Source organism: Eumetopias jubatus, unplaced genomic scaffold (assembly GCF_037043125.1).
Source record: "Eumetopias jubatus isolate StellerSeaLion01/CBP00866 unplaced genomic scaffold, mEumJub1_p1.0 scaffold_12, whole genome shotgun sequence".
In the NCBI taxonomy this organism is placed as follows: domain Eukaryota; kingdom Metazoa; phylum Chordata; class Mammalia; order Carnivora; family Otariidae; genus Eumetopias; species Eumetopias jubatus.
In genome coordinates this window covers 23,327,573-23,353,285 of record NW_028274818.1, presented here as the reverse complement: position 1 = coordinate 23,353,285, position 25,713 = coordinate 23,327,573, and the positions used below count along the sequence as shown (strand labels likewise).

The following is a 25,713-nucleotide window of genomic DNA, read 5'->3' as shown; positions in this document are numbered from 1 at the left end:
TCGTGGCATTATTTTTTAACCTCGTTTATGTGTACTATGCAATATGTATGCAGTTTCAAGAATCAGTGCAGATTTGTCCACCTTTTATACATTGTGTGACTCATTTCATTGGGGATGAGAAGTTAAAGGTATAATGAGCACTGAAAGTCAAGTCATTTCATTACTCAGAACTATTCTTTCCTATTCTTTTCTATACTTCTTTTCCGTTGTGTTCTGTTTAGCTCACTTATTCCACCCGTGAGTACCAGATATCTATCCAATAATTCTACTGAACACTATTCCCAAGGAAACCATGGCATTCACTTCTTGTTTTTGTTCACTCTGATTCATCTGAAATTGACTTCTCAGGCCCTGGGACTTCTTTGGCACTTACTTGTATAACATATCTTGCCATTTAATCATATTCTATTGTTCTTACTTTTCTGTAAGCAACTGATAATCCCATTACTTAATGAGATGATGTTAGGCAACTGAAATGATGGAGTCTCTTCTACTTTTATACTATTTTAGTAATGATCAAAGGGATCCAATTAATCTCAGAAGGATTTAGCAAATCAATGAGTAGTTAGTGGATTCTGGCCTGGAAAAAAGAGATCTCAAGCATTCTCTGCACACAGAATTTCACTTTCAGATGTCTTAATCATAGGTATTATGACTGTCTCCAGTTTGGTCAGTAGATGCCTTGAGAGATTTTAAATCTGTACTCCTGAAATGATGCCCTTGTCTGGCTTCTGGTGTAACACCTTCTGTCTTATCTCCTACTTTCTCTTTTATTATTAATTTTCAGCTTCATTCACAGAATCTTCTTTCTTTGCTTGCTTCTTTTATGTATTGCTATGCCCCATGTTCTTCCCTAAGACCTCTTTTTGACCCGTTCTAATGCACTCCTCTTTTTGTCTTGTTTTCTCCCATGTTTCAAATTCCATCTCTTTTTGGTGATTTTGAAGATTATTTATTTCGCCCATTGCAACTTCGGAAGTTTTGTCCTCTGTATCCTGGTGCTTGATAACTTCACTAAAAAATGCCATAGGTATCTCTGTACTATTCCTCTTTTTCTTTTCTTGACTACAGAGATTTCCTCCATCTCAATCACTTAAGAAATAAACCCAGGAACTATCTTTTAACCTTGATTATGTTTTTAATACCTGTTCCTACAAGTGCTAAATTTTGTATTTTTTCACCTTTTGTTCATGGGTAGAGTTTCAGCTCCACAGTTAATGCCTTAGTTCAGACTCCCATTTTCTCTTCTCTCAACTATTGTTATATTCTCCAACCTCATCCCCCTGCCTCCTAACTTGCTTTTCCTGATTTATCTTTCCTATGGCTGCCAGAGTGATTATCAAAATGTCTATGGTTCTGCAGGGCACCATATTTCATGACTCAGGTGCCTTTTAGGGTTTTTCTTAATTTCCAAAATGGCTTTATTTACTGGCCAGCAACTACTCATCTACCAATATTCAACTCATTTGTTACCTTCCCTGAACTCTTCAAATGAAATAATTAATTCTTTCTTTGTGAGCTCACTACAGTCTATACATTCTGCCCCTAAAATTTATTAAATTAAGTCCTATTAAATTTATTTGTTTTTATATCTGTCTCCCTCATGTGCGTTCAGGTATTTAGTCAGGAAATAATTAATGAGAATGTCCTTTGATAGGATTAGGGTATTTGAAGATGAGTCAGACATACTCTTGGGAGTCACAATCTTATGCACAATTTGCCCTTTCCTCCCTTACTCACAGAATCAACCTTTAGCAGACTTTAGAAGCGTTATATACATATATATGAACATATATGTGTGACCTATATATATGAAAGATTCATTAAAAATATGATTACATTAGTAAATGATTAAATGATTCATTGGTAAATGATTGCATTAGTAAGTAAAATAATATCCTCTCAAACTCTCTCGATATATACCTTACTCTTATTTTTATGTAAGGTTAATTTTCACCATGAGAGTTTCCTCAATTACTTCAATGAGACCTGCAATCACAATCTGGCCCTGCTGTTATGTTGCCCAAGGCAGTCTGTGTCTAGGTTTAGGAGTAGTGATACCTATTTAGCAGGCTTCTTGTGCAGATTCAGGGAGATACCTGTATTTAAATTCCAATACATACTAGGTGCATAATATATTTTTGTTGTTGTTGATTAAACCCCCAAATTCCCTAAATTTTAAATTATAAAGTAGGTGTTCCAGCTATGTGGTCTGTAGCATATTTTTTAGCTTATTTTTTTATTCCTTTATTTCTTAATCCTCTAAGTAGAAAATTACTCTTAGAATGAGTAAACATATTTTTTATTTCTTTTTATCCTTGCTATTATCTAGCACAGTGCCTTATAGTTCAGAATTGCATAAAATAATTTTTTGTGAAGTGAATATGTTTATTTTCCACGTGCTACCCCCTTCACCTTATAAAATACAAACACCCCCACCCTGCATCCAGACAGACAAGACTGACACATTCAAGGCTCCTGAATATAAGATTATTTCACTGGATTGAAAAAGTATATTATGAACATTTAAATTAAAGGAAATGCTTATAGAAAGGAAAATAAGAACCTGTTCACAACATTTAAAAAACAAACAAAAAAATGAACCCTAAAAGATGCAGAAATAAATTCAATAAGAAAGCATGGGGTATATATACAAGAAAATTATAAAATTTTATTTAAAAATTACAAAACCAAAATGGAGCAAATGAAAAGATATGTGTAGTTGTTTACATCAAGATGGTATGATGGAAGTTGAAATATATTAGGGTCAATTATTAATATTGTTATACATTCTTGCATTGTTCCTTTCTTAATTTTGTTTTCTAAAAATAATAATTCTGGAATATGCTAAGATTTAATGTAGTGCGTCATAACAGTTGTCAAATAGTAGCTACACAACAACCCCTTGGAGATGTACGGAAAGAGAAGAGCTAGCACTGGGGGTGAATCGGGCTACATGACACTCAATACTTCTTTCAAAAAAAAGGTAACATCATGATTTTGTCAGGACCACTGTGACCTAAACTAAAATTCTTTTTCTAAAAGTATAAACCATTGAAAACTAAGTTTAAATTTCTCAAAGACAAATAGAAAGAATGCAAGTACTTTTTTTTTTTTTTTTGCAAAGAAATGTCCTGCACACCTTTCATTTTTTTTACAGAGCTAATAACAGTCTGGCTTCAAGGAGCAAGTCCCAAGTATAATACTGCATAATTCAGTGTAATACTATGCATCTTTTAGCCATGACACATTTAGTTTCTAAACTTCTATATTTATAGACTAAAAATTAATTTTTATTGAATCTCTCACTTTAAATTTTTGATCTAATGAATCTCGTTTAAGAAGAGACAAACTACAATCTATTTCCCACATATTACAAGTGTCAAAGGTCTAAGATATTGTTCCCAGGATAGTTTTGTTTTCAGCTTAGAATTAACAAAACCGGTAACAATATGATAAAAAATAAAATTAAAACAGTACCTTCTCCTTAGGATGGGGTAGTTTCCTTTATTCAGCTCAGAAGCAGACTGTTCAGTTCTGAGCAATTTGGTTTCAGTTCACGAGAAAGCCGAGTGGTCCCCCTGCACCTGCGCTTTAAGTAAGCACCACTGTCCCTGGTTTCTAACGCAGCACTTAAACAGCATTTTGAAAGCCTAATGAACCTCAAGCATATTCATAACAGTTCAAAAGAAGTCCCATGCATCCTCTTACACGATTTATGCAACACACGTTTTTAAAAGGAAGACTTATTTTTAGTGCATGGAACTCCCTCTCTTCCAAAGGATCCATGCTATAATGGGATAGAACTGGTTGAGAAAGGGCTCCCTCCTTCCCCAACTGCACATCCAGTCCGATGCAACACCACAAAGATTGTTTTATAAATATTTCTAAGTGTCCTTCCATGAGCATTGACTATAAAGTGTTTTTTTCCCCCCTTACTGCTAAATAACACCACTACTGCTTGCTGCTGCTCCCATTTCTACTACTATTACCATCACGGCTATTATTGAAGCACCTAGTATGTTTCTGATGACACTGAACAACACTGTTATTATCATTTTATAAGACTAGTAAGCTGAGACAAAGAGGTTAAGTAGAGCAAATAGAAAAATGATATAAAATTGGTATACACTCTCTCTTTAAATCAAGAGAAAATCAGAAAACATGATACAGAGATCTACCTTTTACAATGGAATACCAGCTTGCTTCCTGGCTCAAAATGCATTTAGCTTTTTACTTCTGCATGTAGCTTGGTGTGTGGCCATCCTTATAGGGGCAGCAGTGCACCTGTGTTATATTGAATGTTCTGTCCCATTTAAATCAAGATGACCTTTTTTTTTTCCCCCAGAAATGAAAGTTCTCTAAAATAGTCTGGGTCAGTAAAGAGAAAATCCTATTAAATACTATTTCAAAATAATTACATACTTCAATACTTACAAATGCTGTATTCTGGTTTAAAAAATAAAAAAAAAGAAAGAAATGCATCTTCCTAGGATTTAGAAATCACTAAATACTTCTATGCATTTCACTTTGGTACAAAAGATATTTTTTCTTAATTATAAACAGTGTCACAAAAACTAAAACCAACAAAACTCTACAGACTAAAGGGACATTGATTTTATATTAAAAATGATAATGCAGTTTCAGCAAAAATATCTTTTTTCTAGCTATTGATGAGTATATATAGATTCAAAATACATGGGTTAAGAAATTCATTTTAGAAGCATTTAAAGAAATCTAGTAGTAAAGTGGCTAAGGTTTTGAGCAATTTGAAGTCATATAAGATTAGATTTTTTTTTCATATAAGATTAAACTTAAATCACAGTTCTAACTGTATAAACTTTGATAAACAACTGTACATTGTTGTATAATGGGCATAATATAAACTGGATCACAATGTCATTTGAAGTATTATGTAAACTAAATATGTAAAGCAGGACACAGTTTACTGCACACGGTAAATAACTAAGTTAATATCAACTTAAAATTACCAACACTATTTCATTGTATGATAATTTTTAAAAATTAAAATGTTGGGGCACCTGAGTGGCACAGTTGAGTGTCTGACTGTTGGTTTTGGCCTGATCTCAGGGTCATGAGATCAAGCCCTTTGTCGGGCTACACACTCAGTGCAGAGTTGGCTTGAGATACTCTCTCTCTCTGCCCCTCTCGCTCATGCTCTCTCTCTCCCTAAAATAAACAAATAAATCTTTAAAATATTATTTAGTCAAAGAGTTTAAGCAAATTACATTGACAAGTTATCTATATTATCTATATCTATGAAAGTTTCTATAATATATTCAGAGAAGCCTGAAAAAATAACTTTGAAGATCCAGAAACATTTTCTTTAAGATTCTCTCCAAAAGAGTAATCTAGGTATGCTAATTTCATCCATACATTCAACAGGTATTCTACAGCTACTATGTCCCAGGCACGGTGCTAGGCTACTAACAAATATTGGGGAATAGAAGAAAACAAAAATTGTCTCTACTTTATGGTATCTGTGATATTGTTTTGGTTCAATTGCACAGTAAAATTAAAGACCACTTGCAAGTTATGTTGGCACTAGGAGTCTAGTTACAAAAACAACAACAAAACAGATAACAATGCCCTAAAGTAAAACAAAAAAAAAATGATTATTTTTAATAAGTTCCTACAAATCAAAAAAAAAAAAGTTCCTACAAATCTTAGGAAGAAAGGAAAGGATCCAGAATTAAGAATTAGTTTATTCACAATCAAATATATGGTAATATACATACAAAGAAGCTATTCTATTAATAAACGTGAGAAATTATTGGGACAAAAAAATAGATAGTGAGATAGACAAGACAAGAGCCTTAGAACAGAGTTTTTTTTTTTTTTTTTTTTTTACAAAACACAGTGAGGCCTGGAGAATTACTATAATAAAATAATAGCTAATATTTTGTAATTGTTTACTCTGTGCGAGAAAATAATAAAGCAATATGTGTGTTTTATATCTTCTAAGTCCCTCAAATAAAATTATTGCCATCTTATATGAGAACACTGGATTTAGATAGTTTGGTAATTTGTCCAAAGTCACAGAACATGTCACCTACGGAAGAATGGGTTTAAGCACAAATCTTCATGTCTCCCAAATCCAACCACTCATCTACTATATCTGTGGACAATGATTGGTAAATTTGAGACCCTAAACACTCTATATCTTTTTTTTTTCACTCTATATCTTTTTAATGAAACTAACATCACAGGTGCTTTAGGAAAATTAAGGAATGAGAGAAAAAACAGCAATCATGTAAAGATGTAAGCCATGATACATTTGATTTCTATGAATAATAAATAATTTCTGAATAATTTTATTAACATAATTAAAAAACTCTACTAGAAAATTATCAAAAAGCTTGACAACTAATTGACTGTTTATTATTTAACTATTTTTCACATTTTATGAATATCTATTATTGATATTAATCAGTGTTTAAAAATAAAGTAAAATATGTACGATTAAAATACCCTTAAAATGTGTTTTCATAGAATATTATTGGACATGCAAAAAAATAAGGAAAATCACATAAAATAGCATATTTAATAATTTCCTCTCTATGATTGGAAATCTATTATCAAGTATAACCTAATTTTCAATTTCATTCCAACCTTAATTAGGATTGTCTTGTTCAACAAATAATTATGCACCAAACACACAAAAATATGGTAATATGCTCTGCCATGTGCAATAATTATGCTTTCTTGAATTATTGGAAGGATTTTTCATGCTCTACAGAGTATACATAAACGTGAAGGATATTATTCAGTAGGAGGAAAAAAACACAGGCAATTATCAGGCAGGAGTGAGACATTCAAAAACAGCTTTCAAATTGTCACCTCATTGGCACAGAACACACTTTATCTATGGGCCATAAACCACCAAGATAGATATCAGTTACCCTGATCTCAGAAGCTACAGTCTCATCTGAGAATGGGTATTTTGTATGCTATCTGGTTTTACAGTCCGAGCTTGGCTACATGATCTGGCTCAATAACTCAAAAACTAAAACTAAAAGTTAGCTCAAACAACTAAAAGATGACAGAAACTCTAAGTCTGAAATTTATATTACATATGTATGTGTGTGTCTGTGTGCATATATATATATTTAAGTTGTATAGAGGGTGGCCCATGATATGTTTCAAACTTTACTACGGAATTATTTTAATCACTAAGCAGCACATGTAATTTTTTGTTGGCCGTGAATCAGCATCATGGTTCAGGCATGTCTAGAGAGAAATTCAGGTTTGCAACAAAGCAACTGAGAATAACCCTATGTATATATATATATATATATATATATACCATTTAAAAATCTCAGCACAGTGGATTTTAATCAAATACAACACAAAACCAGTTATCTAAAAAAGCGGTTTTGTAATATTTACACAAAAGTATTAATTGATCTGGAATTTAGTTTTAAATTTAAATTAAACTATTTTAAATGATGTCTATAAAGAAAGGAGAAATTATAATAGCATTAAAGCAATTCTGAGAAGGGGGCGCTGAGAACACGTGTCCGTGAGTCCACCAATCCGTGTGTCCTCCTCTTGCCCACGCACCTTTCAGTCTTGACCTCCCAGCAACGCGCCCTGGGAAAGCCCACCCAGATTCCAGGCCCCCTTGGAGGAGCTGAAGCTTTCCGACTACAGAGGGAAATACTTGGTCCTCTTTTTCTACCAGCTGGACTTCACCTTTGCTTGCCCCTCGGAGAGCATGCCTTCCAGGGAGTATGCCAAGGACTTTGGCAAGCCTGGCTGTGAGCTGCTGGGGGTCTCTGTAGACTCCCAGATCACCCATCCGGCTTGGATCAACACTCCAAGGAAGGAAAGAGGCTTGGGCTCTCTGAACATCCCCCTGCTGGTGGATATAACCAGAAGCCTGTCCCGAGATTATGGCGTGCTGAAGGAAGATGAAGGCGTTGCCTACAGGGGCGTCTTTATCATCGATGGCAAGGGTGCCCTTCGCCAGATCACTGTCAGTGATTTGCCTGTGGGGCTTTCCGTGGACGAGGCTCTGCGGCTGGTCCAGGCCTTCCAGTACACGCATGAGGATGGGGAAGTGTGTCCCGCTGGCTGGAAGCCAGGCAGCAACACAGTCAGGCCCAAGGTGAACAGCAAGAATACTTCTCCAAACACAATGAGGCTGGCAGACAGGTGGAAAGCTTAGGCTGTTGGCACCACCTGTGCCCCTACCTGGATACACCAACGCTGAGCCAGGAAAGGCCAGACCTGCCCCTTTAAACTCCATAATCCATGACCCTGGAGGGTTAGCCCAAAGCCTTCTCATTCTCCCAGCTGGGAGCTGATGAATGGTGACCCCCTTCCTGGAGCCCACCTAGATGGGCACAGGCCCAGAAGTGACCCAGAAAGTATGAGGACAGAAGAAAACAAAAGTAAACCAACCAAAACAAATTTCCAAGAAGGGAAGGCCTTATAATAGTACACTCTTACAATGAGAAGAAAGTAATTATACATTTATGTTTGATAAAAAAAACCCTATATCCAGAATATATAAGGAATGTCTACATCTCTTACACATCACCAAAGAAGATATACAGTCGGCCAAAGGATGGTGAAAAATGCTCAAAATCATTAGTCATTAGAGAAGTGAGAATTAAAACCAAAATATCGTACCCTTACACACCATTCCAAAGGCTAACATTAAAACAACTGATGCTAGTAAGCTTGTGCAGTTGGTAAGAAAGTCAAAATGTAGAGCCACTTTGGAAAATAGGTTGGTGGTTTCTTATAAAGATAAACATAATGTACTTTATTGCCCAACAATCTCACGCCTGGGTATTTACCCAAGAGAAATGAGAACCATATCTGCACAAATCCTTAGATTCCAAATAACTTATTGTTACTCTTGTAGACTTAGTCTTTGGAAGCATTCAAAAGTTGCTTTTTTAAAATCCTGAGTGGAAGAGTCAGGATGCTTTTACTGTGTAACTTGAACACATGAGGTGATGTATATGTCACACTTCACACCTGGTTTATATTCTCCTGTGTTACCCAGGCTACAAACTCCACTTCCTCAACCTGTCTTTAATTCACTGGTTTCTCTAAGAGTTGTCCTGGTTATGTTAATGTTTTTCTTGACTAAGAATTCCAGGGGCAAGGAAGGACAAGAACCTTAATTTGCCTCTGAAAATCTTTAACTGACATCATTACATTTATTATACAAACTGCGATCACTATTAGAATTATTTCTCAGAAGAAAATTATTTAATTTTAGCATGGCTACTGCTAAAAAAAGGAAGATTAGTTTATGTGGTTATAAATCTTATATAAAAAGAGTCAATGTATATAAATGTACTCGACTGAATAGAAAAAAGATTGTTATTTTGTGAATATTAATAAATGAGCAATATTAATAAGTATACCTTCAGATTATACTTAAAATATGATAGTCCATGGAAACACTATGTTTAATAAAGGGAGTATTGAATAAGTAAAATAAAAATTCCATTTGATTACAAATATCTTCTTATCTCCCTCATCTTGTATTAAAAGGTAAACTTGTGGTTATAATAAATTCTTTGAATTATTGCATATAAAATGAAAGATGCTTTACACTTATGTGTGCATAGATGTTATTGTATGTATTCCTTCTTTTCTATACAAAGTAGAAGCTCTTTTGTTAAAAATGATTCAGTACTTTATGACCTTTGCCAAGTTAATTCTTAAAATGAAAAATAACTCTTTTACATTAGAGTTTGGTAAGATAATTATGATAGATATCTGCTATTCTTTTGAATATCCAATATCCTTTGAATATCCTTTTAATGTTTTTATAAATTTCCCCTTTTAAGATTCATGACTTTCTGAGGTAAAACTAAAGAAAAACATGACAAAACAAAAACCTTACTTTCACAGCACGACCCCTATTTTATAGTATCTATTCCGAAATTGGGCATACTTTATGACCTAGCAACACCAGGCAGCAGTGAAAATGAAGTCTTCCGCCACATCCAATAAACTGAATAGAACTTACAGACATGATGTTGAGTGAAAAAAAAAAAGTCGGGGGGAAAAACCAGTATATATTGCATGTTTCCATTTATATGAAGTTAAAAAAAATTAGAACTAAACAATGGGGTTTGAGGTCAAGGCAGCAGTTGAATTAGGGAAGGACAAACAGAAGTCTAATAGGAGAGGGTAGATGGGAACCTGTGGGTGATGGTGCAGTTACACCTCTTGTAGTGGTATTTACCTGGTCATATTTACTCTGTAATATTTCTTCAAACTGTAAAATTGTAAATTATGTGCTTTTTTCAGTGCATATTATACTTCATTATAACTGTTTACAAAGTTTTAAGGAAAACCTCTAACCACTGGTGGGGGGAAGCAAGGTGTTTTCATACTTGGCAAGGCTATGTTTAGCCAAGCTGACCCACACAGATATGACATGGATAAGGAAGAGTATATTATATTAAATTGTTGTTATGGTAACACATTTTGTGTTCATTATTAATTGAAAATTCTATCTCATAAAAAAATTCTGTTCAACCTAGTAGAATAAGAACCTAGCACATATTTGTTTCCTAACACTGAAATAAATCTATAGTGGCTTGCAAAAACAGATCAGAGAATGGGGGTTTGGGTTGTCGCTGTTGAAATACAGATTTTAACACATTCTATGAAGAGGAGAAGAAAATCAGAAGAGAAATGGATGAAACAGGCAGAGGATTGATGATGTAGAATCAGGGTATTGCTGGGGAGGTGGCTGATTGTAACAATATCAAATACGAGTTTCCTCAAATCAATCAGGTACACAATGTCCTACACTGCACAGGCTATTTCTATATAATAAAACATTTTCTTACCCAAAATGCTTTTAGTAGCTTCCCTGAAAATGTTGCCAGAGTGTTTTGAGATAAGCATATTTATTGTGTCGAACTTTGCTGACATTTGTCCGCTGAGATAAGCACAAGAGTAAATTGTTTCTCTGTTGACATTTGTTCTCAATGAAAGTTTTTGTTTCCTTTTCTAGTAGGTAATGCCCTCAAAGTGTCCACTGGGTATTAAAACTGTCTTTTGAAATTGGCAAAGTGGTTTTTATACACTTAAAAAGTAATGTTTCTCTCTTGTTTGAGGGCTTTTTAACAACACCCTTTTGGTATTCTAACAGTATTTACATGTTTCTACTCAGTTGGATATTAGCTCCCTTATGGTTATTATAGCATTATTTAAATTAAATGAGTAATTTTTTTGAAATAGCTCACCAGCCTTCTGGAAACATTAATTAATTTCACTGAATCATGATCCCTTCTCTCAGGGGGTTATACATTCAAAACTTTTCTTCAAAAACAGAAAAATATGTAAGAAGTGCTTAGCTGAATAAGAATATTGCATTATTGGAGTGCCCAGCTGGCTCAGTCGGTAAAGCATGCAACTCTAGATCTCGAGGTTGTGAGTTAGAGTGTGGGTGTGGAGACGGCTTAAAAATAAAATTTAAGAAATCCTTTAAAAAGAGAATATTGTATCATTATTTTTCACCAAATAACTTACCTCAATTTGGATAAATAGATAATAGATGATAGATAGATAGATGATAGATAGATAGATAGATAGATAGATAGATAGATAGATAGATGATAGGCAGACAGACGGACGTAGGGTCAGACAGCTTTAACCTTGCTCAGTGGAAAATGAGATTAGGATTTGTAAGACTGCCTTGAGGGGTGCCTGGGTGATTCAATCAGTTGAGTGCCTGACTCTTGGTTTCGGCTTTGGTCCTGGTCTCCCGGTCCTGTGATCAAGTCCCCCATTGGGCTACAAGCTCAGGGGGAATTTGCTTGGGGAGTCTCTCCATCTTCATCTGCCCCTCCTCCTGCTCGTGTGTGCTCTCTCTCTCTAAAATAAATAAATGTTAAAAAAAAAAGACTGCCTTGAAATCTAAATTGGAATGATAGAAATAAAAAGACATTCAAGTGTCTAAGACTTTCAGTAAGTTCGGTAGTATTGAAAAAAAGAGAAAGTAATCATGGTAGAAATTCTTCCTAGGAACAGATTGTGTGAATGACTGTATTTTAGTATTTAGTATAGACTGAATTTTGTATTTTAAAATCATATTAATATCACCAAATGTGGAAAGACATCACACAAAATAAACTATACAGTTGGACCCTCTCTAAAATGCATTACAGGCAGGAAAAACTGAAAGAAAATGCAGAAAAGTTGTAATTGCTCATAGCTAATTATCTCCAATAAACAGAGATTTTAGAGAACAGAAGTCAAAAGAGAAAATGAATTAAGAAGAGATCTATGAAGACAGTGGTGACAAGGGAAGAGATATGTGCAGAGGGTTCCTCTTGAAAGTAACCTGGCCCTAACTTTTACCCCAACTTTCTTGTAATTAACATGCTTACTATTATCAATATTTTGGACATTGTTATAAAATTAATAGCAAGTGGAATCACGATGCCTCTAGTTTTGTTCTTCCTCAAGATTCTTTGGCTATTTTGGATCTTTTGTGGTTCCATATAAATTTCAGAATGGGCTTTTCCATTTCTGTGAAAAATGCCGTTGGAATTTCGATAGGAATTAAGTTGAATCTATCACTTTGAGTAGTATGGACATTTTAACAATATTAATTCTTCAAATTCATGAACATGGGCCATCTTTCCATTATTTGTATCTTCTTCAATTTCTTTCATCAATATCTTACAGTTTTCCATGTACATCTTTCACCTTCTTGGTTAAGTTTATTCCTATTTCATTTTTTTGATACTTTCATAAATGGGATTATTCATATTTTTTTAAGGCTAGTCAAATGAAGCAGTGAGAGTTAAGAAGGAATAAAGAAATATGTTACTGGTTATCATCAATTAATTTTAAACACATTGTACTTGGTTCAGCTAGAATTGTTTTCTTGATTTCCTTTTATTGATGTAAAAAATTGCAACTGATTTTTGTATGTTGATTTTGTATCCTGCAACTTTACTGAATTTGTTTATTAGTTATAACAGTATTTTTGGAGTCTTTAGGGTTTTCTGCATATTGGACTGTGTCACCTGGAAACAGATATTTTTACTTCTTCCTTTCCAATTTGAATGCCTTCTATTTCTTTTTTGTTCTTTCTCATCTACTTGCTTGTGTTAGTACTTCCAGTACTGTGTTAAATAGAAGTGGGGAAGGTGGACATTCTTGCCTTGTACAATATTTTAGAGGAAAAGCTTTCCATTTTTCTTCATTGATTATGATGTTAGCTGTTTTTAGTAAATGTTCTCATTGTGTGAAGAGGTTTCTTTTTATAGCTATTTTGTTGAGAGTTTTTATCAGATATGTATATTGAACATTTCAAATGCCTTTTCTGCATTTCTTAAGAGGATATTTTAATCTTTTATCCTGTTATTGTGGTATATCCCATGGATTGATTTGCATATGTTAAACCAAACTTTCATTCCAAGGATAAATCCCACTTGGTCTTGGTATATAATCTTTTTGATGTGCTGTCAAGCTCAGCTTGCTGGATTTTATTGACAATTTTGCATCTATGTTATCTTGAATACGTTCGATAGGTATGATGTAAGTTACTTCTTTATCCTAAAGATACAACCTATAAGGTATTTTATAATACAAAAGGAGAAAACTTTTATTTAATAGACAAATGAAATGACATAAATAATCAACAGGATTCACAAGTCATAGAACCAGTGTCATAGTAGTGAAGAAATGCCTAATTTATTTTCCACATGAAGGATTAAATGTCCTTATATACATTTAGGAAAAAAAGGGAATAATCATAAGCACAAAGACCATTCTATAGTAACTGAAATGCATTATGAGAGTGACACATATTAGTTATTTATCTTAATATGAAAGTTTGAATTAATATCCAAACAAAAAGGCCATTTACAGATATAAAAGCAAGTAGTAGAGATGTTTATTCTTTCATCTTTTTATTTTTTATTATTGTTAGCAAATATTATTTTCTTTTTTTGCATATATTATTTTCAACACACTTTTATCAGAATTCTTATTGAGAGATTTGTATAACTCATCAAAAACAAAAGCAAAAAATTAAATTATTATTTTAGAAAGTGAAAGTTCAGTATAGTAACTATTGTCATCATTGAGATTAAACAAACAATATCAAGTTAAACTGATTGTGAAGTAGAGTTTCAACATTTTTTTAATAGCAGCTCTTTTTAAAATCTATAATTATGATTTCTTATGCAAAGTGTAATTATAATTTTTCAAATTAAGTTCTATTGTATGAAAGTTTCTTTTCTGTCAAAAAATGAGAGAATATTAAGAGCACCAGAATATTAACTACATATGTGAGGAAAGCAGACCCTTTTTGAACTCATAGGCTGTTATTTGACTCATCACATCTTTAATTAGATGGAAAAAAAAATAGAATCTCAAAGACTATATTGAGGTATTTCTTAAAAGTGTAAAATCTTACAGTCAGATAAAAAATAAGAAAGTATGAATCCTTAAGACTTTGGTTGTGAGGAAAACTCACAGTGATGTATGAAACTTTCATTATTAATATAATAGGGCACATTTGTAGCAATTTTACATGAAATTCAGATGTGACAAAAAAAGATATAAGGTTTTTACAAGGTCTTCTCAGTATTTGGCTTAGCAGTTAAAATAAAAAGTGATTATTTTCATCTGTAAGGATGATTTAAATCATAGAATGTATGTGTTTTATTTATTCATTTATCAAACAAAGATTTAGGAAATGACTGCTATGTACTCTACTGTTTAACGACTCGGGTGTGTGTGTGTGTGTGTGTGTGTGTGTGTGTGTGTGTGTGTTTTACAGCAGTGCCTGACCTAGGCACTGAGTATATACCCAATGAACTATATATTATTTTTGTTTTCAAGGAGCTCATGACCTAGTAGTGCACATATTGAATAAGTTAAGTTCCAACAAAATTTATAGACTAGAGAGTAAATTGAACTGACAAGGGAGAACTGAATTGAAAACAAGTTCAATGATGGTAAGTCCAATATGTCTGAGTGTCAATTAGCAACTTCAAGTGAAAGATGTTTAAGCTTAAGAGCTAATTGTGAATGAAGCCTTTTTTTCCTATCCCTTCCTGGAATGTCAAAAAATGTTGCAGTTTCTACTGTAAGGCATGAAAAGAGATTCCAGTACAAGACTGGAGAAAAGTTCCAAAATATCACAAAGTAAAAAAAAAAATGCTATTAGCTAAAAGTAATTAAGAAAAGAAGGAAATCTGTTTCTCCTGCAGAGAAAGAGAGAGGGTGAGAGGGTTGGAGGAGAAGGGGGGGAAGAGGAATTGGGGAGCAAAAGGGGTGAAGAAGCAAGAAGGAGGAGAAAAGCAGGAGTATGAAAAGAGGAGGAAGAGGGAGGGAAGAGGAGAGAGATGCATTTGTATTTAGTAACAAAAGTGATAAGCATTAACTGTGGAATATTTGGAGAATATCAAAATGCTTAAAAATAAAATAAAAATCCTCTATAAGACTAGCATCCAATGAAAATGATCATTAATATTGCAGCAAGTGAGCTTTTAGATATATGTATTTATATGCACAGCAGAGGTAGCTCTACTGTCAATATTTGTCTTCTCTTCATCCTGGGCATATAATCAGCTTAGTTTTTTCATATTTTTGAACAGTTATTTGAGGCTGTGTGCCTGAATTTTGGAAAAAACTACTTGTCCAGAACAGTTGAATGAGGTTGTACTTTTCTGTAGCCTGATCAGCTAGGATCTACAGGAGGTTAGGAATTTGAAGTGGAAGGACAGCCTCTCTTAAAGCTGCTTGACTACAAATTCTTACACTGAATTGCTGCATAATGAGAAAGGAACTTTTATTGTATACGGTCTCTGACTTGTTTTTAAACAACAGTTTGCATACTTTCAGTAATATATCAATAATTATTTGGGGGCTCCTGGGTGCCTCCGTCGGTTAAGCATCGGACTCTTGGTTTTGGCTCAGGTCACGATCTCAGGTTTGTGAGACAGAGCCCCACGTTGGGCTCCACACTCAGTGGGGAGTCTGCTTGAGATTCTCTCCCTCTCCCTCTCCCCCTCCCCTGCTTGGGTACTCCCCCATTCAAATAAATAAAACTTTTAAAAAGTAATTATTTTATCAAATCATTATTTTATCATATGTGGGATAATTAATTTAATGTTTCATAACATAAGCTCAACAAATAACTAAACACTTCACGAAGCTTTGATTTTGGAGAAAAGTTTACCAAATTCAGTGGCAGTGGTTTGAGGTGCATTACCCAGGTGTTAAATGAAAGAATGCAAAGTATGCAAAGTAATTTTTACTGAAATTATGGCTTATATTTAATTTTCAGTGGTACTCTGTTTAGACATTACATGTTTAATAATAAATATTTACTATCCTGTTGGCTAATTTGTAATGATTTACTATGCTAATAAATTGTTACTATTGGTAAAATGTTAATAACTAAAATATTTTAATTTACAACATTTAAACATTGCTTTTTTTCTTAAATATGATTCCCCTCAACTGGAAAACAATGAAATTCTTTTGCAAACATCTATAGTACCTGGAATCGAGTTGACTTTAAAGGCATCTTGAATTCTCAGAAAGAGCCTCATTTTTAAAAGTGAATTAAGCCATAAATGGATAAACATGGCTAACAGGACTAACAAGTGATAGACTGGAATCTCATAAAAGTGAAGTGAATGGCTGTATCTCACAATCCAATCTGTAATAACCCAGTTTTCTTTCCAAAGACCAATAACTTCAATGTCACTAGGTTAGAATCTAGATAAGACTTCAGGAAGAGTTGAACAGAGTTCTGAAACCAATGTGTGAAAAGGAGAGGGATTTATCTTTTTTGCGTATTTATAAGAGGGGTTTAGTAAGATATACTGTACAGGTACAGAAATTTAAATTAGCAAAGGCAAAGATTTCACAGAATACCTATTCAATGTTTAAGGTGAAAAGAGAAGTACCATTTATTTATCATATTTTATGTAATGATTTCTAATGAAAAACATCTCATTTACTTTTATATGTTAATTATTATCACCTCATTTTAGAGAAGAGACTTGGAGAAATCTAAGCTAATAATGCTAATAAATGGTGGACTTGAAACTAGAAGGTAATTTCTGTGATCTTGTGCCAATATTATTTAATGGGATAACCATGGTTACAGAATGTGAAAGTCAGAGACCAAAAAAGTGCTGGTTTTATACAATGTTTGTGTAAAATTGATTTCATATTGTATAATGATATGCTATGGAAATTTTTAAATATTAGGAAACTATAGAAAAACACTCTGAGAAAGCTCTGAGCATGTCTGTCTTCATAATATGTCCATTGATAAGGAGAAGTTTAATATCTTCTTTTAAATAGATGCCAAAGGGCTAATGCTATATAGTATTCTTGCCAAAAGTTAGGAATACCCAAGTACTAAATGGTGAACAGATAACAGAGGGATGGCCGAATAACTTATAAATAAGGTATATTGGGCTTTAAATTTTAATTCCAATAAAAATAACACCCAATAACCCAAAAACAAAAAGGGCAAACCCCAAATCTTAATTTAGATTTTAAAAAACTACAAATTTTCATCAAAAGTTTAGTTAGAACAATATGGTGTCTTTCTGCTTAATAAAGTTTTTGAAGTCCTTCTGAAATCCTTTAATCACAGGGAATTAAGTTAGCTCCTTATTCATTAAAGAGGCAATTACTTCAGTACAGCTTGTGCTGGAATGACATGGATATGACAAATAAAGCTATGAGAGAAAATATTCCACATTTTTCATGAGTTATTTTCATTTATATTCTGAACATGAAGGCATTCCGATCACTCTAATGGTTAAGTAGAATATAAGATTGCTTTTACAAGAGAGTGGATACTTGCACATTTGCTTCGAGAGCATAAGATTAAATTAAAATATGTATAAATATGATACTAAAGAATATTTTAGTAGTTAATGTACTCAGCTTTGGGAGCATCCCTAGTGAAGGGTATTTAACAAGTATGCTGTGAAGGTCCCAGGTTGTGAATTTTGCCAGTGTACATTTGATATTTGGATATATCTAGGGCAGTGTTTGCAGTTCTAGCATTGAATGATATTCAGAAGTTTAATTCCTAGACAATCATTTCACACAGCAAGTTGCATGCAAAGCCTGAGTATTGTAGGTCATTTTCAACTATCAACTTGGTTTACTCACCATGCTTGATGACCAAGCAGGTAATTTTTTTTCCCTTGGTCATGCTATCAGGCCCTGATCCCATAACATTTTCCATGTCTGCGCATTCTCATTGTACCACTGGTGAGCTCTTATGAATGTATCAGCTTCACAGTATCAGTCCTTTCCAAGTGATACACCAAATACTAAATATAACATCTGGTTATATTTTGCACTCAAGTTGCCAAGGTTTGCCCTTTCATCTAGAATATTGTAGCATATTCTCACTTTCTGTTACTCCATTTGTAATACTCTTCTCCCAAGTATCTCCTTAATACACTTTACTTTTCTTCTTTTCCCCCATGACTAATGGTCACTTGTGAAAAACTTGGTCTCACCACCTGATCTAAATTATAATTTCCTTCTCTGGCAGTCGTTATCAACTTACTCTGTTTCATTTTATTTCATTGCACTCAGAACTTGATATTTATATTTTATTTGTATATTTCATTTCTCTTCCATTAAATTGGAAACTCCAGGAGCTCAAAAATTAAAGTGTAGTATTATAGTATACACACTTTAACAGTGTTTGCCACAAAGCAGTTTGCCACAAACATTCAACAAATATTTGTCAAATAAAGTAATAAGTAGTTATTTATCAGATAAAGAAAAGAATGGATAAATTCTTGGAGGCAACAGAAAAATATCCCTCTTGAGTTTCTAAGCAAGTATTTTTGTCTCTCATAGACAGTTCAGAAATGGTCAGTCAGTTCAAAATGTTTACTGATCAGCAAAATATTTAAATGTAACTAGAAAAATTCTATGCATGGTACTAACTAATTCCACTTTCTACTTTGTTGGTTTCTGAAAAAAAAATCTAAAACCTTGCCTTGATATTTTTTGTGGCAAGTTTCATCCATTTATTGAATACTATAACTGATCATTTTATATGAATTTACATGCCTAATAACAAAATGCTTGCCCAATTGGAAAGATTTATTTTTTACCATGACTTGACAACAGATTTATAAAAAACATTTCTTATGAGTCAAAGAAAATAAGAGGTTTAAATTTTTTTAACCAACTGAAAGAGTCAACTATTAATATTGTATTTTAAACTTCTATAAAGCTGAATTGAACCACTGATTGTAAAGCAAACACAGTTTAAACAATTAAAAAGCTTTTTCTCTAGATGAAAGCAACTTTCTCAAAAGTGTAGATGGGAACATTAATTTTTATCAATAGTTTTATGATAAAAATGTTCACATGGTGGATCAAAAAACAATGAAAAATAATGTTATTTTCTTGGAAAAATAACAAATCTTTTACCAATTCCAAGGTGCCCATTATGTTTTGGTTTATAAGTTTTATATGATGCTATGTATAAAGTAATATACATACTGTTTTTCACTTTTTTCTTTTGCTACTAGTATGTCTAATTGTGGGTGTGTATAAACCATGTACAAAATTGTTTCTTACTATTTAAAATGACAGAATATGCCACTTAGGAAAGACATACCTGTGTAATTTGAAATAACTCCCTATCTATTTCTGAATCAAAATGGCCCATTTCTTCTAATAATAACATTTATTAAAATATTATACCAATTTTAAAGAGCCATCCTATTAATTATACCACTATCCACAAGTTTAGAATTTTTAAGTTATTGAGTCATACTAGTCAAAGCTTAATGACAGTTTTGTATCATTCACTTAACCATATTTTAAATATTTAATGAAGTTAAATTGTCTGGTAGGAAGGCAGAATGATGTTGTACAATAATTTTTACGGTGGGTCCCTAGGCTTCCTAAAGATTTGTATGTAATATCCACACAAAAATCACTTAAAAAATTAAATGGCTAAGCAGTTACATTTTAAACTGCTTGAGAAGCATAGTGTCGGCATATTGTGTTTTACATAAATCAGATGTTTATATCTTTTAAATATGTCCACTGCTTAAATAATGTTTAAGAAGGAATTATCCAGTGGAAATAGGGTGAAATTTGGAGTGACAAGACCGGGGTTTGAATTGTTTCTTCATTGTGCTATTTCTATGGCCTTGTTACATATAACTCAGGTTCAGTTACTGAACCTAATCAAACCAATAATATCTGAAGAGAAATTTGCTTTTGCTTAGCCATGGGAAGAGAAAAGAAATGTATTTCTCACCAAAGACCATCCTTCTGTGGAGGCTGATAAGCCTCTCACAATAATAATAATAATAAAAACTACTGATATTAAGAGCCAACCATGTTCTGGACAATTTTATGATCATAGAATATAAGTTGCCTCATTAATCCTCACAGCAGCCCCAGAATTTCAGTATGATTCCCACTACACAGACGAGAAAAGTGAATTTCAGAATTAGTTATCCTGCGGCATATCATCCCATTAATAACACGATGGAACTCAGACTTGAATACAGGGAGTCCTTGCAGAGGACTCCAGAAATGGTCCTCTTACCTTTTACTAAGAATTGCCTTTTGTAGGGAAACCTCAACCATTTTAAGATGAATAACATTTTTGTAGTTTTCAACACTAGGTTATTTGAAAAAAATTGAATTAAAAACATTTAGAAGGTATAAAGTTTGTTAACATATACAGAAAACTTTAAAATTACATGATCAAAGCTAAACAAAACTGTAGAGTGAGTGTGCACGCACGTGTGTTAGTGTGTAGGGGGAGATGGTATACCAGAAATGTCATGTGTGTTTGTGTGCAGAGGGGAGACGGTATACCCGAAATGCCCTTTTCTAAGTTCAGGTCCAGAAAATTGGTGAAGCTGGGATACAGAAATCTGCTTGTTGTGAGCCTTAAAAGTCACAGTTGAAACCAAAGTATTCTTGAAGCAAATGTATGTTAGTATATGACAGAAGAACTAAATGCAGCTATATAAAAAGGACTTAAAAAGGTAATGAAGACTTCCTAGAAAGTTTGGGTTAAAGGTGGATGAAGCAAGAGAGCTGTTTTCTTTCTTTAGGAAATGAAACAGGAGGAAAGATTAATTTTATCCAGAGTCAGTGTTGTGTTCCAGGTGAATTAGGCTAATTAAATCAGTATAATTTTAACTTGGTCAGAAATAATTTTAAAGTGGTTCAGTTTATTTCATCTCCAGTAGCAGTATACATCCTGACTAATGTTATTTGTGGTACCTAAGGAGTGTTGGCCATTTCTCGTAATGATTCTGTGTGGGTTCTTCCTTTAATAGCATTATATGGAACCTCTATTTTCCCAGCAAACTGCTTGGGATTTCAGTAAATATAAAATTTCGTAAAAAAAAAAAAAAAAAAAAGAATTGCCTTTTGTATCAGTGTTTTCACTTCAGCAGTGTTAAAAACAATTATTCATAGTCATTTATGGACACAGAGTGTCTATTGAAATGCAGCTGAAAACAATCAGCAGAAAATGTGTTGGTTTAAATAATAGTTAACCATCCTAATTTCCTCCCCCTTTTTTTTTTAAGATTTATTTATTTGACGGAGAGACACAGCGAGAGAGGGAACACAAGCAGGGGGACTGGGAGAGGGAGAAGCAGGCTCCCCACCGAAGAGGGAGCGTGATGTGGGGTTCGATCCCAGGACCCTGGGACCATGACCCAAGCCGAAGGCAAGGCACTCAACAACTGAGCCACCCAGGCACCCCAGAAAAATACCCAATGCAATGGACTGAATATTTGTGTCCCCTAAAATGAATATGTTGAAATCCTACCGCACAATGCCATGGTATTAGGAGGTAGGGCTGTTGGTAGGTGATAAGGTCATAGGGGTTGAGCCCTCATGAATGGGATTAGTGCCCTTATAAAACGGATCCCTCTCATCCTCTTTCCATCATGTGAGGACACAAAGAGAGGCTGGCGGTGTGCAGTCAGGACTCGGATCTCACCAGACGTGGATCTGCTTGCACCTTGATCTCAGACTTGCAGCCTCCAGAATTTGAAAAATACATTTCTATTATTTATAAGCCACTCAGACTCTGGTCTCCTGTTACAGCATTCTAAATTGAATAGGACACCCAGGGAAGTTAAAACAAGCAAACCAGAAATCCTCAAATTGCAATAAAACCAGAAACAAAATTCTCTATTCTATAACTTACACGGGTTAAAATGGGCAGATATTAAATCAATAAATGCTGAAATACCAAGTTGGGAATAATTAAGGGAAGAGGTGTTGCAGGAATAGTGCACAGAAGAGGTTGTTATTTGTGCATCTGCTGTTGGAGGAGGATCTAAACACTATTTCACTTATAGGATATATCCTCTAAAACATTTTAGCTGGACTCTTGGACTTAGAGCAATTCTAGTTAATAATTGTTAAATTCATATATATATAATATTTTGTACATATATTATACATATCCATAATATATCCTTTATGCACACACACACATATATATATTTTGCTGAAACCACCACTAATATTTAGCTCAGAAGGAAAGGATTTTACTACCATAATAGTGAATTATGACATAAATTGAAGGAAAAAAATGTTTAATGCCAAAAATTGAGTTATTCTCTAGAATATTAAGTGGAAGTAGATGCTCTCACTACTTTTCCTGTGGAAGTGGACCAATGTCTATAAAGAGTGACAAATAAAGTTAATACTGATTCCAAACCAAAAAAAAAATTGAGTTAAAAATTAAATAAAATTTGTTGAAACTAAAAATGGATTAGAAAATAGAAAAGAAAGAGAGCTGTGCATCGAAGATGAGTACATTTATAGTTTTGAAACGAGATTTACTACTAGAATTACTAAGAAAAAATTGAGATCACTTTGCCCTCATTAAAATTCATCAGTATATTTATTTACACAGAAGCAGAATTTTTTTTAAAAACATGTAAAGATGATACACTGGTATATATGCCCAGATGATATTTTCAGCTCTTAGTACATCTAATATTTTTCTACCACATTTGACTGTCTTGTTTTTCTGGGGCTCCTAATGGATGTATGTGGAGATCTGTCTTTATGGCTGGTAATGAGGTATGTGTTTTATCACGAAAAGTCAAACAGGAAAAATAATAGCAGAATTTAAATTCATGTCAGAATTATAATTGACATTTCAGAAAAGTGGATAAAAGACCTTGACTTCTTGTGAAAAAGAAACACAAAGACATTCTTTTCCAAATTTGACAACAGACATCAACCTACATATCTGAATATCTAATTAAATTCCTAGTAAGGTTAAAAACAACAATAACAAAGAAAATCAAACTTAAATGTATAATGTTTAATTCAATGGCCAGCTCACAGTCAAAACACAAGGAAAGTAGTCTCAATCAATAAGAGCAAAAACACAAAGAAGCCACAGAGGTAGATGCATACACAAGATGTCAACTATTGGAAAGATAATAAACTTACTCAAGTGTATAGAATAGAGAATTTTGTTTCTAGTTTTAATGAGTAATTATTTTATTTTATTTTTTATATAGTTCAGAGATTTTATTCTAGTAGCTTGTAATTACAGTGCTTGCTTGTCAAAATGATAACTGAGAACAAGTATACAAAACAGTTGATTCCTCATTGTGTACTGAAAACAGTAAGAGGTTCTAGGACGCCAAATAAACCTGTGCTGAGAATTTTCCCAAGATAAAGTTGAACAGCTCCAGTTTCTTCAGTGTTTAACAAAATACAAAAGAAAAAAAAAACTAGAGGTCATTGTTTTGATGGCAAATCTGATCATTTCAGGCTGAAGGAGTGAAAGCATATGGAGAGGGAGGGCTCTGGGGATCCGGGTACTGAGGCTCCAGGATGACCACCACAGGCCATTTTGCATGGTCATGATAGGGGCCCTGTGATTTTGTCTGTCTCAGGTCATCCTGCATCCCCTAGCATTTGTGCTGGTACTTGTGCTTACTCAGAAACCCAGGAAACAGGCTGGGGGCCGTGGCCACCATTCATAGACCCCTTGGAGGAACCCTAGCCTTCCCTTGGGTCAACCTGGCTTGCTCCAGGCTGCTCCAGGCTGCCTGGCTTCTCACCAGTAGGAGGGCAAGCGGGTGGGCGAGCCACCCTAGACAGACTCTTTTTACAAAACTAGCTGATGAGTCTATGACACATAATACCTGTGGGTATTTGTTTTTGTTTGTAATGTCTGCATTTTGTAGGAAATTGCCAATTGTTTGCTACAATAGAAAAATGCTGGAGTACAGGAAAAGTGGTTAAATAAGAAAAATGTAGCCAAATTAGTAGTTATTTCCTCTTTTGACTCTAACATTTTTATTCATGAAGATATTTTCCAGCTGAGTAACACAAGACACAAACAAAAATGGCTTAGCCAATGTGCCAAGTTATTATCTGATAGATGTAGAGTTATTCCATGAATAGATCGTTTAACATACCTAATATCAGTAAATCTTAAATTCTTTGTATTTTTTTCTCTCTGTGTTTCTTATTAAGTCTTGTCTTAACTCAAGCTACCATAATAAAATACGACAGACTGAGTAGCTTTAAACAAAAAAAACATTTATTTCTCACAATTTAGAGACTAGGAAGTCCAAGATGCCAGCTGATTCAGTTCCTGATGAGAGCTCTCTTCCTGGCTTTAAACGGCTACCTTCTCACTATGTCCTCAGGTGACTTTTCCTCAGTGTAAGTCAGTGGAGAGAGAGAATGAGCTGTGGTTTCTTCCTTTTTTTACAAGGATACAAATCTCATCATGAGAGCCCCACCCTCATGACCTCATCTGAACTGAATTATCTCCCAAAGACCCCACTTCCAAATACCATCACACTCAAGGTAAGGGCTTCAGCATATGAATTTTGGGTAAAACAAATATTCAATCCGCAAGAAGGCTACTACTTCTCAACATCTTCAGATGCCTACCATAATTTCTGGCTATCAAATGCATATATAATAATGTCAAGCTGAAATAAAATAAGCTTTTCTACCTTAGCACCTCTTTTTATCAGAGAAAACCCTACTAATATGTCCCTCAACAAATTTCCCTTGTTGGCCAGTATTTTGCCATATCTCATTCTCTAAAATTTCAATGGTAAAGCTAGTGGAATTACCATGATTGATCCAATCAATATTCACTGCCTGGGTTTGTGAAAGGCTCATTTTTCTCTGAAGCACAACTTACTAAGGGTTTATATTAAGGGATGTGGTAGGGGAAATGTATATTTTAGGCAAGTAAGAATAACGTAGTCATTGACTCCTGAATAACCTTGGCAAGTCACTTAATCCTTTTCTGCTCAGTTTCTCTATAAATTAATTATGAGTCTGTTGATACATAAAAGGTATCCAAAAATTCAGTAGCTTAAAACAAAAAACATCTAAAGTCTCACAGTTTCTGAAGGTCAGATTAGCTGATTGTGGTTCAGAGTCTCTTTTGAGGTGGAAATCTTTCTATCAGCTAACTGCAGTCATCTGAGGACTCAACTGAGCTGGAAAGATCTGCTTGTAAGCTCCCTGATGTGATTTTCTGCAGGGCTTACATCCTTTCTGGTGTGACCTGGAGATTTCAAGTTTTCACCATGAAGATCCACCAAGAATGATATATTTTGTTCATGAAATTTTTACCAACTTCCCTCAAATAATGCCATAAAAATGCAAATTTTATCCAGAGTGGAAGATAACATTTTC

General features: G+C 33.9%; 1 pseudogene; it reads left to right on the top strand.

Annotated features, from left to right (window-relative positions):
* The first annotated feature begins 6,105 nt into the window (after nt 1–6,105).
* Nucleotides 6,106–8,265, top strand: LOC114210431 (peroxiredoxin-2 pseudogene; annotated as a pseudogene).
* Nucleotides 8,266–25,713: the final 17,448 nt, after the last annotated feature.